At 39.7% G+C, this 20,318-nt stretch overlaps 1 long non-coding RNA gene across 1 annotated transcript in view; it reads right to left on the minus strand.

Moving 5' to 3' along the window:
- LOC308485921 overlaps nucleotides 1-20,318 on the minus strand; it is an 84,200-nt gene that overhangs the window by 20,581 nt on the left and 43,301 nt on the right. Inside the window, exons 2-3 of the long non-coding RNA XR_013990865.1 lie at nucleotides 14,824-14,865; nucleotides 12,515-12,587 (exon numbers count right to left, since the gene is read on the minus strand). This is a non-coding gene — a long non-coding RNA (uncharacterized lncRNA). The remainder of the gene's footprint in view (nucleotides 1-12,514; nucleotides 12,588-14,823; nucleotides 14,866-20,318) is intronic.

Below are 20,318 nucleotides of genomic sequence, written 5' to 3' on the forward strand. Positions count from 1 at the left end.
TAAGTCCTCCCCCTCCCCCCAAAAGAGAGAGAGAACAACTTTACAACAAGTGTTTAAATTGTTGCCTTAAAAACATGTAGGAAAAGATAAAATTGGTTTGGCTTTTAACTTTGTCTGAGGGCTTGCTATTCGTACTATGCCCCATTGCCTTACTGCACTAGTCAGTACAGGGATTAATGGCCAGTTTTGTGGTGGCAGCCAGGAAATCAAGTTATGCACTTAATAGTAGCAAAAAGAAGGCGCGGATTATGATTAGCATGCCTCCACTCCTTCTCACAGGGCATGCTATAGCTAGGATGGACTAGGATGCTCCAACTTTGTAGAGGATCATCGTCTATTTGGAGAAATCCTCAGTTTGAAAGTCTGTCTGGTATAGGTCTGATTTAAAGATCAATAACTGTTAAGAAGCGATAGGAATTACCTTGAAACCCGTTACAGTTCTCTCTCTCTCTCTCTCTCTCACACACACACACACACGCACAATCTTTACAGCAGGCACACACGTCACCTGGTCATAGTCTTGTCCACTATGGTAAGATGTATTGCATTTCTATATCAAGATGTATTGCATTCTTATATCAATTATAGTGCACCCATGTACAGTGGTACCATGGGTTACAAATGCTTCAGGTTACAGACCCCGCTAACCCGGAAGTAGTACCTTGGGTTAAGAACTTTACCTCAGGATGAGAACAGTAATCGCGCGGTGGCACTGCGGCGGCAGGCCCCATTAGCTAAGGTCGTACCTCAGGTTAAGAATGGTTTCAGGTTAAGAACAGACCTCCAGAACAAATTAAGTTCTTAATCAGAGGTACCACTGTATATAAATCAGGTGCATAAAATCTGCATTCTTTTTTGTTGATACGTTTCATGATGCACAAATCGCCACCATAGCTAAAGCGGCTGTTAGCTTAGATAGCTTTAAAAGAGAAGGAAAGTCTGTAAATTATTATTATTATTATTATTATTATTATTATTATTACCCACCCACCCACCATGACAGAGAAAATGGATTCTCAAAAGAAGTACATTTCTGATTACTTGGCACTGGGGACAAACAACAAGGGAACACTGCCATCACCATGTCTTGCTTATATACTTCCTTGAAGACGTATCTGGCTGGCAACACACTAGACAGTTTGCTAAACTAACTCAATCTTTAGTATGGGCCAAAAAAACAAGTCTTATCTGTAAATGTGTGCTGTACAGCATACAGTAATGTGAAATCTGTATATGTCACCCCCACTCCCACAACACTCTTCCATATGAATTGGCTGAAAAGGATAATCTGAATATGCAAACATATTATCACATAAAGATTGCTTTGCCATAGCAGGACACATGAATTTAAATGCTCTATTATCGGTCTGCATAAAATAGGTAACTTGTATATTGTGCAAAGCCTGCTTTTTAATACTAATTGTTTACCTTCAGTTTGGTGCTTTTGTTTAGTTTAGAACTTATTCAAATAACAGGAAATAACTTTTCCTCTTTTAACAGTTCACTACAACATATTAATATCTTGGGAATAAAGAATGATTGAAAGCTTCATCCTTCCATTCTCCATATGAACAGTTTTCTTTATGGGCCTGTTAAATAATTTAAATGATATCAGAGCATTAAATTGGATTTTGGATGTGCTAATTTCCTTTAGGCAAACTCAAAAGCAATGATTATTGCAGCATGCATTTTACATGGCCTGATGCCAAGTTCTATGTCAACAATACAAAATGCAAATCTAAAATATTTAAAAAACAATTTACTTAATTTTGAAAGTCTAAAACAAGCTGATTCAAGTTGCAGAGGCAAACAGTTTCCTTTTTTTAATTTTCTTCTCAGAAATGGAAGTTTTTGAAACTTAGCCTGTCTCCATATGGATTCAGACAAAATGAAATTAAAGTCAGCCATGAAACATTTATGAAGAGAACAAATTAAAAATCCTCTAGTAATAACTCTGGAGCTATCACTAGTATTTTAAGTCATTTTCACTGTCAAAAAGGCATCTTTCTTTGTCAGCTTGAAGAAGCCTTTTAAAAATTCAGAGCACAACAAAACTTTTCTTTATCTGCTCAGATGAAAAGCAAATTAATTTATGCTGAGCAGCCAGCTGTAATAACGCTATAGTTTGCTCACATACATTATTTAAAGAAGATTTAAAATCTGTTTGCCATTGTTGTCATTTTTTAAAAGGTGGGTTTTGCAGGTTTTATTATTAGCTTGGCAGTTCTGCTCTGCCACATATTATGGTGACTTCTACTTATTTTGCAGGGTCTACAGTAATTGTTTCCAGTTATGGTTCTGGGCTTCTAAATTGCTGCAAAGCACTCTGAAGTATTATCTTTTTTTGTCATACGTGGCTGCATTTTCTTTCTTCTTGCATAACTTGACTGCTTTTTCTCATCTACAAAGGAGTCAGAGCAAAGAAGAGGTGGTCATTTTACACCAAGCTGTTCTCAGCTGTTCAAAACTGTTCCAGGAAGCCCTAGGAACAGAGTAAAGTGCCCTATTACAATTCAGATTATCGGCCCATCTTTGTTCAGCACTACCAACACTGATTGGAAGCAACTGTCTGAGTGGTTTACCTTTGCACTCTGGCCATGCAAAAAAACAGATTTTTCTACACTCCCACACCTTGACCTTTCATCCAGGCAACCAAGATGTACTAGCAAAGTTCCGTCAGGGTTGGTTCCCCAAGCGACACGAGGCATGCCTGCTTGATTGGTAGTAGAGTAGATAGTTCCAAAATGGCACATGGTTCCAAAAAGATTCAGACTCTGTAAACTTCATTAGTAAAAGTTTTACTAAGGCAAAAATAAGCTTGGTGGAGCAATTCCAGATGCCTGGAACTAAAAACTCTTTAAAATCCAGTTGCAGCAAAATATACCGGTAGTTCTCAAATAAAACTTAAGCGTACTATGTACACGGAGCAAGTGAAAACAGTACAAAGAAAGGAAAGAAAGAGAAGAGAGAATAACATGAGACCCCTTCAGCCTGTAATTATAGACAGTCCGAAGGCAGTTTGTCCTTGCGAAATAGGTAATGCTCTGAGCTCATCCCAGCTGCGTTTCTGCTCCCTTGAGAACTTTCCAGCCACACAGAACACAGGAGAAAACTCCTGTTAGATTCTATAAGCTAGTCATGGTTTCTGTACCTTCCGTACCTTAGAAACGCCATCATACCTGATAAGTTCTAGGGCACATTCCAGGTCAGCAAAACTAATCAAAGCTGATGTAGAGCCAGGCTGGTATAGTTTAGGAAAAGGGGATGAGGCCTGGGGAAGAGGTCACAGAGAGTCCTGTGGGCCTGACAGACAGGCCTGGATAGATGTACTTGGCATCTGGACCTGACATTTACAAACCCTGGCCTAGTAGCTCTCAAGGACAACAAGGGCAGTCAACTCCAGCAAAGTAGCCATCCGTGTTCCAACCACTCACTGGCAACCTCCCGCCAACATCTTCTCCCGCTCTCTTATAACCTCCACTTCCCACAGTTGTGACCTTTCACAGATACCTGGAAGCTGCACCTCAGCCTCTTTCTAGCCTCCTCCAGTCCTATAGTCTCTTTGTTTATGGGCTGGGAAGGAGTCAGGAGGCTGCTAAGATGGGACGAGCAACATGCTATCAGTGCAAGATAAAATGCTAGAGCTATGACAAAATTCATGAATGGTTTTTGAACATTCTCATAGTTAATCCAGAATTAGGTGGAGCAGAACTGAGGGAAGAATAACTCCATGGAATGATAAATGAAAGGAATGTGGGAAACTTGCTCATCCCTAAATACATATCATTGATATCAAATCTTTTGTGTGAATGGTAATGTACAAATATTTTAAATACATTTCAATGTGAAATAAGCCAGACATATTCAGCATCAATTTGCATAGCTTTGAAAATATTTTTATTCATGCTCTAGTAGCATGTAAAGTGGACTAAATCCTTTTGTTTAATGAAAGGTGTTGCTTTGTTATGGGCTAAAAACTTCTTGCCAAAATGCTTTTATTCATTTTTCAACTCATTTGTGGATACTAACATTAATCCCTTCACATTTAAATCAATACAGAATACCTGTATATTTCAACATGAGTGAATAGTGAATAATATTGTGTTTCGATTATATTTTCACAAAGCCCGCCTTATTCCTTCCAGCAGATATTGATGAAATATTATTATTTCACAGATTGCAGTCATTAAAGTTTATTTAAAATAAATCATGCACACTGTGTGAGGGAATCAGCATGATCTCAAGTGCGGTAAGGATTCATAGTTTATGTAGGAGCATAAACTGCTTGATTGTTCTTTGCACACAGAGAAATATGACCTCACCTTGCAGTATGTATAAAATACCATGATGACTAATTCACTATTTGCCATTTATTCTGCTCTTGCCTATATTCCTTGGTCTGCCAAGGGACCAAAGAATATAATTTGACATCAGGCAAATGGTGGTAGATACTTCACACAGCAGTTCCATTTAAGCTAATGGGACACCTTCTATTGAGTCATGTTCTTTGCACACAGCATATTCTGAATGGCAGCCATACTTCTCTTATTACAGTTAGAATATATCTAAGAATAGTTCCAAAGTAACTTCAAACTAGCAACAAAAAAAGCTCAAATGATAGCAAAGAATACTAGCAAATGTAGCTATCTTGTACCCCTTGTGTCTGGATGGTTTTGAACAAGGGAATTCTTATTAATCTATTAGGAGGAGTTGGATGTGTTTTCAGAGCTTGTCCAAATGAGAAGAGTTTGATAGAGAACTAGATGATTAAAAAGGAAACTATGTAATGAAGACTTAAAGAAGAAGCAATAATGAAGCTATCCCCTCCAAGGAAACCAACCAAGCTTTTGAATAGGAGTGCAGTTCTATCAGAAGTATCACACTGTTCTGTTTTATCAGGTAGATGCTTCAGTTGTTACTTAACTGATGGCAGACAGATGTTCAGAGAATTTGTTGAATTTTATGTAGCTGTCAAACTTCAAATGGAAAAAACAGTGCTATTGCTTCCCACTTGCACCGCACTAGAAATCATTATTCCTATTATACTTCTTGTTAAGATTATTCAGCACAGCATAGACTGGAGAGTCCATTTATAAATTGCTTAAATAGTTTGGCTTGCAGAAACACACATGCCTTGTACTTTAAATTCCCCACAGTTAAAACAATGTTTCAAGTGGGGCTCTTTAAGAACTCACCCTTGGGGGGTTCTGTAAATTTCAGAGGTTGCCTGAAACTCACAAATCTCATTGTGGGGAAGATTAGGGAGTCCCACTTCAAAGATTACCTAAATTGCAGTGATCACAATTAAGGTAACAGGAGAACGGAGTCTGAGATTCATACTTTGTGTTGTAGAACAAAGAGGGAGAGGGAGAGAAAGGAATACCTCTGGTGAAGCTGGTAAGTTCTTAATAAGTGGCTTGAATTGCATGCACCATTTTGCATTTCATGCATTGCCTAGAATTCAGTGTACAGTTCATGGAAAGGTTATAGGGAGGGAGAAAGATCAGTGAAATTAATATATGACTGTGTAAAGATTAGCCTATGTGTTTTTTTTAAAAAAGGGGGTGGTGGTGAAAAGAGTGAACTCAGTACATGAAATGGCTTTTTTTAGTTCAGATAGCAATTGGGCTGTGTCTGTATAAATTTAATTGCCTATAAAATGGGAATACTTTATCAGAGCTATCTGGTGCCCACTGGGAAGCAGGAAGCTGGTTCCTCTTAGATCTTCTAGTTGGGCTGGTGGAACAAAAGCTGAGCTGCTCTGCGGGCTTCTGGATGCAAAGCACCCCTGTGTGTGAGAGAGAGGATCCCAGACAGTGCATGGCAGGTGCAGCAGTAGGGCAACAGGGCACCTGCACTGTTCCAATCTCTTTGCCAACTTTCTTCCACCCATCTTGGTCACTGGGAGCAACCTCAGTGTCAGGAAGCCAGGTAAGCAGTGTCACTTGACACTGGCGCACCAACTACTGCTGGAGGACAGAGGCAGCAGGCAGCAAAAGTAATGCAGATGAACAGTAGGGCTGGTTACTACAGGTTCTTGGTAATGTGGGCCTTAGCAGGTAGCCACAATAGCAACTGCCAATGTTGGCTCTGCAAACAAGTGCAGTTCTTTAATAAAGAAGGTTGAAGCAGCTGTTGGAAGTAGTTGTGTTGCTAGCCTGGCCTGGGATTTAGTTCCTCCAAACATTATCACATGTAGTGAGGAGAAGAGAAGGTATGCTTCTGCTAACCACATGGAACCTGAGCTTAGTCTAGAAGTCTGTAATAGTACTTAGTGAAGTATGTTTGCACCTGAAAAGTGTCTCCCGAGTGGCTAAAAGATTGGCTGGTGCACTGGTGGCTGCTTGTCAAACTTGTTGCAGTTTGGGCAATGCTAAGTGATACCAATGTGATGTAGCATCAGATCTGTCACAAACAGGAAGATAAAAAAGGTGTTGGGAAAACTCATTACAGTCTTGCCAGCTGCAACCAGTAGCCAGCAACAGACTAAGTTGCCGAGTGGGGAAATGAAACCAAACATTTTCCATAAAAGTTTTATGGCCAAATGAATAAATATGGATGTTTTCCTTGAAAAGAAAATGATGGTTGAGCAGGAAGACCTTTTCTTTCCACTGAAAGCTTTCATGGCAGAAGTATGCTGGAGAGGGATTAGACACTTCTGCCAAGCATCTTTCTGACATTATTTCCTCAATTTTCATAATGCGTGCTTGTTTACCGACATTGTATTATTTGAGATTCCAACATGTTCTGGCAATCTAGAATGACATAAAATGAACCGCCAGCGATCTCTATCAAGTTAAAAATCTGGAAGGAAGCTTGGCATAGTGTGACTTAATCTGTCATTATATTGTGGTGTTTACATTAGCATTCCTAATAGCCAACTATAACAAAAACAGATGCATAATATTAGCTTTCTGATAAACTAGTTTATGACAGGACTATTCACATTCTAGACTGCTTTGTTTTACACATATCAAATGGATAAATGAAGTGAGATGGGATGTTCTCCTCACACAAAATGGATTCACACTGTGAAGAGAGGGAGACACCATGGCTGTGCACCAGCCAACTCCACTTTCACTGAAGGAGGTTTGTTCACAGCTGCTGCATCTCCCTCTTTCATGATGGAGAGATGCAGCCTCAAGAGAGGCAGCACTGATTTGGGTGCCTTTTCAGTCAGCCATCTCTCTTGAGGCTGAGGCTTCCTCTTCCCAGGGCATAATGGTGGCACATGGTGGGCAAAGCTGATCTGCCAACTGTCCAGAGCCCAGTGCCTTAGGCCTGGGAGGAAGGCCCTTTCTGGACACCTTACTCATGGATCTCTCAAAACCTGGAGGTGCCACTGAAGTGACTGCATTTCATCAACTGTATTCATTGTATGAAACCGACATGGTAAAATAAGCTCACTTTTAACTTGCCAGTCAGGGTATAACTTCCATTTACTAAGCTGCATTTTATATATTCAGCCAGGGGCATCAATGAAATAGCCTGGAGGAAGGGCAGTATTATCCTTTCACAGGAGCATAGGAAACTGCTTTATGATGAGTCAGGCCACTGGTCCATCTAGCTCAGTACAGTGGTACCTCGGGTTAAGTACTTAATTCGTTCCAGAGGTCTGTTCTTAACCTGAAACTGTTATTAACCTGAAGCACCACTTTAGCTAATGGGGCCTCCTGCTACTGCCGTGCTGCCGGAGCCCGATTTCTGTTCTTATCCTGAAGCAAAGTTCTTAACCTGAAGCACTATTTCTGGGCTAGCGGAGTGTGTAACCTGAAGCGCATGTAACCCGAGGTACCACTGTATTGCCTACACTGATTGGCAGTGGCTCTTCAGATTTTCAGAGACAGATCTCGCCCAGCCTTATCTGGAGCTACTGGAAATTAAACCTGGGACCTTCAGCATGCAATGCACTCTACCACTGAACTGTGGCCCTTCCCCTCTCCTTTCCACGCAGATAAATTCCAACCCACACAAGGACTTCCATATTAGTTGCTGCTCCATGAGGCTTTGCCTCAAAATGGATGGAATGAAATATATGAACTAGGCCACTGTGCAAACATGTGGTGGACGCCACGCCACAGGACAAAAGCCGTGTGGATGGGAGGATCTCATTACATTTCTCCACCAGACTATTTCAGTGTCATCTCCTGATGAATGTATGAATCAAGATTAGGCAGCAAACCTTGGCACACTTACAAGGAAGTAAGTCCCACTGAACTCAAGTTAAGGGTAAAGGTAAAGGGACCCCTGACCATAAGGTCCAGTTGTGGCCGACTCTGGGGTTGCGGCGCTCATCTCGCTTTATTGGCCAAGGGACCCGGCGTACAGCTTCTGGGTCATGTGCCCAGCATGACTAAGCTGCTTCTGGCGAACCAGAGCAGCGTACGGAAACACCGTTTACCTTCCCGCCAGAGCGGTACCTATTTATCTACTTGCACTTTGACATGCTTTCGAACTGCTAGGTTGGCAGGAGCAGGGACCAAGCAACGGGAGCTCAGCCCGTTGCAGGGATTCGAACCGCCGACCTTCTGATCGGCAAGTCCTAGGCTCTGTGGTTTAACCCACAGCACCCTTAACTCAAAAAACTCAAGTTACTTTAGAGCAAATACTCATAAGATCATGCTACATGTCTTGCTGAGGCACAGCAATGACATGGTCACTGCTCTGTTTGCTCAAACCCTTCCAGCCTTTGCTTAGAGCAAATCCTCCGTACTTTAATTATTGTGTAAATAAGTTCTCAGCTGGCCCTTATTGAATTTATTTATTTATTTATTATTATTATTTTTTTATTTTTTTATTTTTTTTTACAAACTAATACTAAAACATTTGTGTTTGTCACTGGCTGTTATGTCTGGAAGGTACAGAAAAAATTCCACAAAGGGTGTTCTGCATGCGGAGCTAAAAATTAGCTCCACGACTCTTAAAACAGGGGACAAATGAAAATTTGCCACTGACAAAATGTCTTCAAATATTTATGCCAAACACTACAAAGAAAACAGCTATAAGAAGCCAACAGATTTTGAAGAACTAATATTATTTTGTTATATGAAAGAGAGTTTTAATTTAATAAAAGCCAATTTTTTCCTAACATCATTATGCACAAGCAGAAAATGCTAACAACATGGCCATTTAAAAATAATAAACTGAGCATCCTGCTGCGGAAATGATGTGTGAATTTTAAATGATATTTTAAAAATAAAAGTGCTTTGTTTTCTTAGCTTGGTAAAGCTAATTAATTTACAACATGCAAAATAGGATCTTCTATATTTGACAAGCTAGTGTTCTTATACCGAATAGAGATTTTCCCTGCTTCTATCAACCATGACATAAAGCAATTGGAGTCATGCTATGTCATGTTAAGGGAAAGAGAGACTATGGAAAATGTTTCCCATTTTTGCCAGAGGGGAAAATTTGTCACACAGAATGCTTTAAGAAATGCTGAAAGAGCCAAGTAATACTGTTTGCTATATATCTGATATCTTGTTGAATACTCAGGTCGAGGACATCTTGAGCTAAATCCACAAGAGGCTGTCTGAGAAAAATACACACACACACACACCCCCCGTATTATTTCCTTACTTTTTAAAGCTGACTCTATGACTTTTTACTACAGTATCTAAAACTTCCTCTGTAAGTTTTTACTGACTGCCTGACATTTATAGGAAGTATCAGCCTTTCTAATTCAGATAACAAGCTGTTCGTGAGTTTAGAAATGAAACCATAAGTCTGTTTCGAGGTTGCTGACGATGCTTTGTCCCCCTTAGAGATAATGCCAAAAAAGTCAGGACTCAAGAACACAGGTCAGAGCATTCTTTAGAAAAAACAGCCACAAAAACTATTAATTTGTTGATCCCTCAAGCCAGCTGCACATCTGTACCACTTGCCAGTGGTAAAGGTGATAACGAAACATTGGGTTTCTTCCAGCCCTCTAGAAAATATTGTATGGATGTTATCAAAAAAAAGTCTTGCGCATTTTATATTGTAAATCAATGTCTCATTCTTAAAAAAAAGTATGAATACAAATAATGGCCAAAGGTTGACAAACATTCCTGAAGAGGTTTTTTTTTTGGGGGGGGGGATACATATATATCATATTTTGTAGTTAGCTAATGAGCTGTTTTGTCATGTTCCCATTTCATCCCTGTCAGCAACTGCTGATATACCCAGATCAGACAACAGAGAGCAATTAACAGATATTATCATTATAGCAGTTCTCAGAAATTTTATTGTTTCAAATGTGTCAACAAGGTTAACAGCCTTGTCATGTTCTCATTGGTCCTGAGCCAGGAAACACAGGGACATTGATTTTGTTCTATTTACTGAACACCAGATTTATGAATTTGATGTCAGAGGGCTGTTTGAACAATATACAAACAACCTGAGATAATCCATCTGTAAATACTTGTGAATATGAGGTGCAATAATGCTGTGGAACTTGACTTTTAAAAAGGGTGGGGGGAGGTGGCCTCTTATTGAACAGCACTGCCCCTGCACAGAAGCATGTGTCAATATTAATGTAATTACCAATAATAAAATACTACCATTTCTATATTTGCACCTGATAGCTTTAGCAGTTTACAAAGCATGGCTTGTGGATCTAAATATACATGACAAAGTGAAGGCACTGAACACTCCTTCACAAATGTCATTATTATTGATGTGATAGTATTGGTAATAACTGCGACATTAAATATGCTACTGAAAAACTTCAGGTGTAACTAAATCTAACTGTTCCTATATTTGTTTTATCCTTCATCACCTCTTAAACACCCAAATACCTCTTTTCACAAGAACAATAAAGCATAATGAGTCTCTTGATTGAATACTACTACTTACGGTTACACAAAAAAATGTGCAGTCTTCACTATAAACAGCTTCAGGAAAACAAATAAAAATGAGCACCGCAGTGTGAGATCTTTCATTTAAAGTCAATTCTTGACATGTGGAATGTTTATGTGACCTGTGTGGTGTCACCTACCTCCGGCTATTAAGCCTGATAAATGCAGCTTTTCTGAAATGGTTTTCCTTCGTTTTTAAGTATATATTCTATTAAAATAATAACCATTCCACCCACTGGGCAGTGGTATTTCAGGATGAATATTATAATCAAATCCATACCTGAAACCCTACCCAAGGCGCAGTATAGGAATTCATTAATGCACTGCTTGTGGTAACTGATGGTGGGAAACATTTAAGAGAGGAAATAACATCTTGATGAAAAGCATAAAAATAGTACCATAACGAAACCTTTCATATTTTTAAAATAAGGAGGGAAGCCAGAAAGATTCAGTAAGCATCAGTTTGCAAATGTCATTTTTCCTCCCCGCTTCTCAATGACACAAAAATAGCAACAATGGATTTCCTTTTTTTAAAGAATACATCAAGTTTAACTCTATATTTCTTTCACAAAAAAATAGCTTGAAGCAGGAGAGAAGAATGAAAATTGCCATGCCATTTCCTGGTAATCGGATATATTTAGGTCTTCTAAGACATCATTTATTATAACCACCACACAATAAGTAAGTAAGTCAGTAAGCAAGCAAGCAAGCAAGTCTGAATTCACACCACTGTATCTGTTTGGGCTGTATTTAAATTTGTCTTTCTGTATAAAATCAATTCTGCTTCCCTTTTTGCATATTTTTTCTTAATTTTCAGATTTCTTAGCCTGTGCTGTCTTCCAAATGAGTCATAAAAGGACAAATTCATGAAAGTCTCAAACTTTTTGCCCCCCCAACCGAGTTAATGGTAATAGAGGTATGGGATCTTGACTTTAAGGGGAAACTCTTTTTTTTTAATCCTCATGAGTAAACTCTCCCCACAAAAAAACTTGGAAAGACCAAAGTGTGCATCTTCTTACTCTCCAAGATCTCCCATTCCCAGTGAAGCATAGCCTTGCAAAAGGAAATAACTGGTGGTGAGTAAAGCTGGCTGATGAATAAGAACTGGATGTCCCTGAATATTCTTAGAAGAAACATTCTCATGTCCTTTCAAGACAGGGTTCACAGGAGTTGTAATTTTGTATGCCTCCCAATTCATTTAATTGTACCAGGATGCATAGGAAACTAGAATTTCCATGAAGCATGCTATGAAAAGACTGTTGAACATAACGTCAAGATCTTAAGGGCAAGGCCTACAGGTTGTGAACTCACTCACCACACCCTCACCCAACCCCATGGGCAAAGGCAATAGCAATGGTGGGTGGAATAAACTCAAAAAGACAACATTCTGGCTCAGGCACTAAGTATATATCCATTATCAGCCTCCTGATGGAGGGCTGGAGCTTGAGCATGGCTGGAGTATGGACCATGTCAAGATGAAGGGCAACTGAGGTGGCCGAACCCTGGCCTCTGCTGGAAGCTCTATGGTCCATCTGCCCCATACGCCTTCTGGACAGAGACTTCAACTTAGACCCCTCTAACAGGGTACCCTGAGATTGCACCTGCTTGAGGTTGGGATAATGCACGATTTCACGTCAAGCCCAGTATTGGATTAAGGATTGCACTCAATGTCTTACCTGCCACCTGGAACAGCTCCTTTTGCCCTCTTGCCACAAACCAGCCTACAGCTGCAGCCAATCCTCCATGCCCCTATAACATGGAGGCATGACCATTACTCATTTCAGCAAGAGATAAATGTACACCATCAGGTATGTAAAATAACACACTTACCTAGGTGCTCTATTGCTTGTCACAATGCTTTATTAACCTTCTAGAAGGCATGGTTGATGCAGGCAATGTATTAGGGAGTCCAGAAGGACCTGACAACTGTGTGTTGCTGTAGGGTCAACCAATAAAGTATCGCCTAGGTAGTGTGTGACCTGATGCAGCCCTGTCCTGTTCCTCAACTACAGGTTTCCACCTCTAGCAAGCTTCCCATGCTTACAAGGTCAACAGCATGCTTGCTTATAAGACCCATTGACTTCTGTGAGGTTTACTCCCAAGGTGAGTTGGTAACATGTGTTTTGGGGGATAGGGAGATTGGCAGGGTAGGTTGCCAGACTCAAACCCTTTATAAAGTGTGCTTTGAGGTGAACTTGGGCTTGGATTGTATGGGGTTGGCCAGCCCAAACTAGAAAAGTGTATTTCTCAATTTTCCCAACTGCAATATTTGCCAAGGTCAATGGTTCTAACTAATGTTAAAGGATTTCAAAATTCCAAACAACATACATGTTTTTTAAACATCTCAATGAATTTGCTCATGAATATTTTGTGTGTGTTAAAAAACAAATAAACACTGCTCTAAAAGCTTTCATTACTAATAACTGTCCTACTCGGTTTTTTTTTAAAAAATAAGACTCAATCTGATCATCTGCCTTATTTAACCTTTTTAATTGGCTTGACTTGTTTTTATTCATTTAAACATTCTTGTTTAGAGCCAGTCTAACAATAGCATGGCACTCATATTTGTCCTAATGGCAATTTCCTAATAATGAGCAACGAAAGATCTCTTTTTACAGTGAAGGATATTTGGTATGTATTCAGGCTATTCTGAGTGCCGTTGTTAAAAAATAAAATAGAATCATACCCTACTTAGCCCTCAGGTTTGTTTTCTTTTAAGAGTTCATTGACCTTGCATGTTTAAAAATCTCACAAATTAATTGGTTAGACATTTGAAAAGTATTAATCAGCATGGCTCATGATTCACAGCTTGATGCAGTATATATGCAACTCTTGTTTGAGGGTGCAAGCCAAATAGTGACCAGATGTTTAGAATTCACTGACTCTCTTTGCTGTCATCTAGTTTCTGCTCCTCCAATACCACATGCTCTTGTATGAAATACTGGCAGTTGTGAGGAAAGGAACTTGATTTTTATTGTGTTGAAAATGACACACATTTAGAAATGTATACACTGGAGATAATAAACATCCTTAAATACAAATGTTCCATATGAACTTTTTATTTTTTAAAAAAAACAGATTATTGTGAAATGGGATGGACCAGACATATGAACACGCTTTAGTTAAATAGATTAATCTGTCAATCTGCAAACCCCCATCCACTGAAAATGTATTTGGACTTTGTTTCCCAACAACAACAACAACCACAAAAATAATTTATTATTTATACCCCGCCCATCTGGCTGGGTCCCCCCAGCCACTCTGGGCCGCTTCCAACAAAACACTAAAATACAATAACCTATTAAACATTAAAAGCTTCCCTAAACAGGGCTGCCTTTAGATGTCTTCTAAACGTTTGGTAGTTATTTTTCACTTTGACATCTGGTGGGAGGGCATTGTAGTCTTGTAATCAATCTTGCAAAAGGGTTGCTGGATGGCAAGAGGGCTGGAACTGGGCAAAAACCTCTGACACCATTTCTTATGGCCCTTGCAATTGGAGCTAGAAGGGTTATGTGGGGGGGGGGGGAGGGGAGCAGAGGAAATCCCGGCACCTCAACATTTCAAACAAGAAGATGAAACTGAGATTTGTGTTCTATGGAAAGTGTGTTTGTGTGTGTTGCGCACTCTGCCTGCCACATGTACTTCGGACAGCAAGAGAAACTCCCATTGACAGTCCCAACTGCAGGCTCCTCTCAGTTACGGTAAATCCCTCCCAGACTCACAATTTCAACAACATAAGACATATATTTATTAATTGCAAATAAAATAAGAATTTAAGGGTAAAGGTGCTCAGTTTATAAACAAAACGAAAAGTGTTACATCCAGTGAGGGTTCACATGCTGAGCCCATAATTTGTGAATTTTATCAATATCCATCAAGAGCCAGTACCATGTCAAAAGGAACTGTGACAATTTGATGGAAGTGAAGCAATAACATTTGAGGTACTTGTGGCCACATTCAAAATTGGGACCTGCACTGTACTTACATTTGCTTCTGGCTTTGAAGTCAGAGAGCTGGCTTGCAGTGCCTAAAAGAGAAGAAAGGAAAATAAACAGCACCTGTATCTTTTAGCTTCTTCCTATCTCAAGATCCATATTATAGGAAGAAGGAAATTGGTATCTGGTCCTTATGTAAAATGTCACCCAGAGGCTATGCTCTGCAACATGGCAGGCTTTTGTGATACGGACTCAGTTCAGCCGAAAATAAAAGCAGCATTCATGTATACACTTAAAAATATTTATTCATACATACTTCTCATGGAAGTTACACTCCCAGACACAGGCAATTCCCTGGTGCTGCCTGCTTTGCTGAGCCTGCCACTGGGTCATTCATGCATATCTATGTCAGTCAAAGCAGGTCAAGGACCTAAGTGTGTACTGGGGATTTGCCTTTCCACACAGTATTGCTTGACAACTGATTTGCAAGGCATATTCCGCCTTGCCTGCTTCTTAAGAATAGATAGTAAGTTAGAAGATGGGCCCCAGAATTATAATGCTATGCAACATATAAATACAAGGAGAGAGAGGGATTTTGTAGGAGACAAAATATTGGCAAATGTTCAGGGCAGTGACTGTCAGTTTGGACAGTGCCAGTCAGGAGTTGGGGCAAGGGAAGATGTCTGGGTGGAATCCCACAAACAGGTGATTTGTGATCACCTGTTTGTGGGATTCTACCCAGACATCGTCGCTTGCCCCAACTCATGACTGGCACTGTCAAAGTGGATAGCATCTTTTAGGGAACTCAGATATGAATCCGATCCCATATGGGACACCATGCATGCTCCGTTAGGGTGTTCCTATTGTTTGCTTGTTTTTAAGTTGACACAGCAAATATAAAATATAGTATACCACTGGTGGGTTAAAGCTAGGAATTGGGGACAGGTTAGATTCAGTTTGCATTTAAAGGTGACTCTTCCTAATCTGCAATTTCTGAAACAGCATGAGAAGCAAACCCCAGCCAAAATTCACAGATTTCTGAATGTGTACAAAAATGCATATACAGTGTAAAGAGTGCATCAAAAGGCATATATTAGTGGAAATAACATATTAAATGTTAGGGAGAGTTACATGAAAGCATGTGTTTATTAGGAGAAATTGAAACTAAAATGCTGATGAAGTTTCACAATGTTTTTTTTTTTAAAAAAATGCAAATTGATGCAGAAATGTGGAGTACTGAATTTAAGATTACAAAAATGGGATCGGAAACTGAAATTGACACCTTCTCCCATCCCTAGTTAAAATCATTGTGTCTCACTCACCACTTTGTTTAAATCTAAACTTTAAACCTTTTCCCTGCAGTTTGTTTGCTTTTTAAAAAAACCTACAAACCCTGGACACACCAGTTCATAGATTGTTTCATTTATGGCTTAAAAGCATAGAAGCAGTTAATGATCACTTATATTTGGCTCTGAGTGACTTCCCTGATTTCGCCTGATTGTGTGATGAACTGCTGAATGTTTCAAATAATCAGCATTGCTGCAACAAAAGTTTATATATCTTCATTTTCCCTTCCAGGCTTGCCATCTCAGAAGAAATGTCTTGAAGAAAGCTAAATGCAGAAACAATAAAGACAGAAGGATTCTATTGTTTACATGCCTGATTATATTTTGCTTCTTTCAGGTTTAATTAACTATGATTTTCTTTCAAATTGAATTATAGGAAATCATTAGTATATAAGAGCATGGTGGAGACAGCTGATTTGGCACCATGCATTTTAAATATCCCTTACAGAGACTAAGCCATATTTTAGAGCTAAAATATTTTAAAGTGTTTATTTAACTTTGCCTGACCTTAGTTTTTCCCACAATTTATTTTTTTAAAGGCATATTGGTTAACAAAAAGTATTTCACTTTACCAATGTCAATTCACAGTGCAGACTAAAATTATGATAATGGTTTACACTAAGGGGGGTTTATCTGGAGATGCTATCAGACTGATGAAGGATGCTCTGAATAAAGCTGGGGGCATCAACATTAAATTACCTGAGCAGCCTTTGCTCACCATTATTTTCAATTCAAGCCAGAAGTACTGACACTGAAATCTCATCCAATCATAACTCATCTCACTATCATTCATTGAACCTCTACTTCATTTATGGAAACCTCAAGGGTGGAATCACTTTTCAGTTAAAGTCCAGGGGAAAGCAAATTTATTCACTTCATCTTCCATGCTGCAAACCATGCAAAGTTTTTCCTTTACTGAAATCTCACATCACTAGGCCTCCCCCCCCAACCACCATTACTGACTTAGACAATTCAGTAAAAATAAAAATAAAAAAGCAATCTGATTAAAATTGCATTACTTTTGCACAGAAAATATGACCTCAAAGTGAAAAATAGTGCCTTGATTTCTCATAAAGAGAATCTTTTGTGTCTGGTATGGGAAAGCTGAGAGTAGAGAAAGTTTTGGGCAGAGTAGTGGGTGATGCTTTGTTGCTTGAACATACAGTGGTACCTCGGGTTACATACGCTTCAGGTTACAGACTCCGCTAACCCAGAAATAGTACCTCAGGTTAAGAACTTTGCTTCAGGATGAGAACAGAAATCGTGCCCCGGCGGTGTGGTGGCAGCAGGAGGCCCCATTAGCTAAAGTGGTGCTTCAGGTTAAGAACAGTTTCAGGTTAAGAACGGACCTCTGGAACGAATTAAGTACTTAACCTGAGGTACCACTTCACCACTGTGAAAACAGAATGCCGGACTAGATGGGTACAATAAGGATCTTTGCTTGTTATTTGCATGTGCAGAAATGGTAAAATGTGAAGTTGTTTGCACGGCACATTGCTTATGAACAACCAGTCACATATATATTTTGAATGTCTAGAATACACACACACACATATATAATCCAGACGTTCAAACTAAAGCTGGATTGACTCATTTAACTAATTGTTTCCTTCTCCTGAAGCTGTAAGGCTGGAAAGTTATTTTGAGTCTTGAGTGCTAACCCTCCCCCGTGCTTCCCTTGTGGATTCTTGATCTAAAATAGCAAGTTTTATCACTTGCATCTTTTCAGCATCTTCTAGAGATAAGAGACATTTGTCACATCTTGAAGAGGGTCTCACTGACAAAAGCTTCAATCATGCGGAAAGCTGTTTTCAAATTTCCATAAAACAAAGCAGACACCAAAGCAGACACCATTTACGTGATAAATTGTTCTTAAGACAAAATCTTAGCTGACTACTCAACTGCTTGATTTTGTTATCACAGATTTGTCCTTCAGTTTTTAGCAGCATGAGAATGAAGGGCTTACAACTAATTGTGCCAGGAAAACAGAGCTAATTTGTTCAGACTGCCAAAAAAAAAAAAAAAATGTTTTGTAAGTCATTAGACTAGAGTGTAAATCATATCATATATAATAACATAGCATTATTAATGGCTGCATTGACCTACAAGAAGCCTTAGAAAGAAATTCTGTATTAAAGGGAGATTCTAGATCAGAAGGATTTTAAAGGATAGAAATATATCAAATATGCAGCCTAATCGTGGACCCAGCTCTGTCTCCTATCACACTCTAAATACTGTAGTCAAGCTTTAACTTGGTTGCTATAATAATTGCACCTAATACCACAATGCAACATACTATGCATTCTACATACTGTCTTCTATATTTTAGAGTGAACCAGTTTGGACTGCAAGGATTCTGCGCCCTGGTGTGTGTGTGTGTGTGTGTGTGTGTGTGTGTGTGTGTGTGATTGCTGTAATCCCTTCTTGTCAAAAGAATGGAGTGTCACCCACAATTCAGCCTATCAAAGATCAACTCATGCAAATCAGATTAAATGGTAGGCATCTATGCCACCTTTGCAAAGGTGGCCCATTCTGCTTCACTGCCTGAGGCAAAATGGGAAGGTGTTGCACCCCTGCCATCTACTTGCTTACTAGGTTCACAAAGCTGTAGCTATGGCTTCCAGGTTGCAGTAAAATCTCATGAGAGGTCCATGAGATCTAGAACCCCTTGTCGTCACTTCTTTGGCAAAAACAGCAGTGAGTGGTGCACCTCCTGCCGAAGGAGGAGGGAGAAGGAGTGGCAGCAGCAAAATCTCACAAAATCTCACCGAAAGCCATCACTTTAATTCACTTCCCTGATGGCAGCAGCAGTGGCAGGTAGGTACCTGTGAGGGTGCCAGCCCTTGGGATTCCACTGCCTGAGGTGAAAAAGTCCTGAGTTTGACAAGCGAAAGGTGGATATATGAGGAATCTTTCAGTTTGATGGATAGGTCTAGTTTTAATTGCAGTGAATCATTTCCCCAGGATACTCCACTTATAATGAATTGAGGGAGGGGTTGAAAATTGTTTTCTTTTCACATGGATCGATTAGACAACTTAACGAAAGGTGAAAAATATTTTCCTATACTACATGTGTTATAAGGGACGCGGGTGGTGCTGTGGTCTAAACCACTGAGCCTCTTGGGCTTGCCGATCAGAAGGTCAGCAGTTTGAATCCCCACGACAGAGTGAACTCCTGTTGCTCGGTCCCAGCTCCTGCCAACCTAGCAGTTTGAAAGCATGCCAAAAAGTGCAAGCAGATAAATAGGTACCGCTCCTGCGGGAAGGTAAACGGCGTTTTCATGCACTGCTCTGGTTTTGGTGTTCCGTTGCACCAGAAGCGGCTTAGGCATGCTGGCCACATGACCTGGAAAAACTGTCTGCGAACAAACTCCAGCTCCCTCAGCCTGTAATGTGGGATGAGAGCTGCAACCCCAGAGTCACCTGTGACTGGACTTAACTGTCAGGGGTCCTTTGCCTTTTTTTACATGTGCTATATGCATTTTACATGTACTTATATTGAAATTCCACAGTGAATAATATCCGGGAAGGTATATTCTGTGACAAGCCTCCATGCCACCTATCTCTGGAAATGTTTTGCTATAAGACCAAGAACTGCTGTGTTATACAAACTTAAAGAGCTATGCAGCTTGAAACCAATTGTGATGATTCACTAACCAAAAATCTATATAGACATTAAAGTTTCTTCCTTAAGACTTCTTTGTGAACATTGGCTCCCAAAGTTTGTTCCACTAAAGTTTACACATATTTCACAGCTGGCTAATAAAATGTAGCCCTAAAGACATTTTGGTGTTCTCCCCTCCCCCTTTTAAACTGACAACAACTTTTATTATTTATTTTAGAAAGGTGTTCCAGAAACCACACCTATAGCCCAGTCAGATGGGTGTTAATCGGGAAGGGAGGCCCACTTCCTTTAAAAAGGCTTACTCATCTCAAGTGATTGGGAATAGGCTTGAATTACTATTTTATCCTCTCTCTCTCTCTCTCTCTCAAGATTTCAATTTGCAATGCAAAATCAAATGAGCAGCCTGACCAGGCTTCAACACAAAGGAATTATCACATCATTCTTCAGTAACTGACTGAACTAATGGCTTCCTGCTGAGTTTTCCAGCTGCTATTGAGTAGATAAGACACTGCTGTTGTCCATTGAAAGAGAAGCTGTCTGGTCAACAAAAATAAGTTTTCCCTCCTCTTGCATT

The sequence above is a fragment of the Podarcis pityusensis genome (genome assembly GCF_964106645.2).
Source record: "Podarcis pityusensis genome assembly, chromosome: 9".
NCBI lineage: Eukaryota > Metazoa > Chordata > Lepidosauria > Squamata > Lacertidae > Podarcis > Podarcis pityusensis.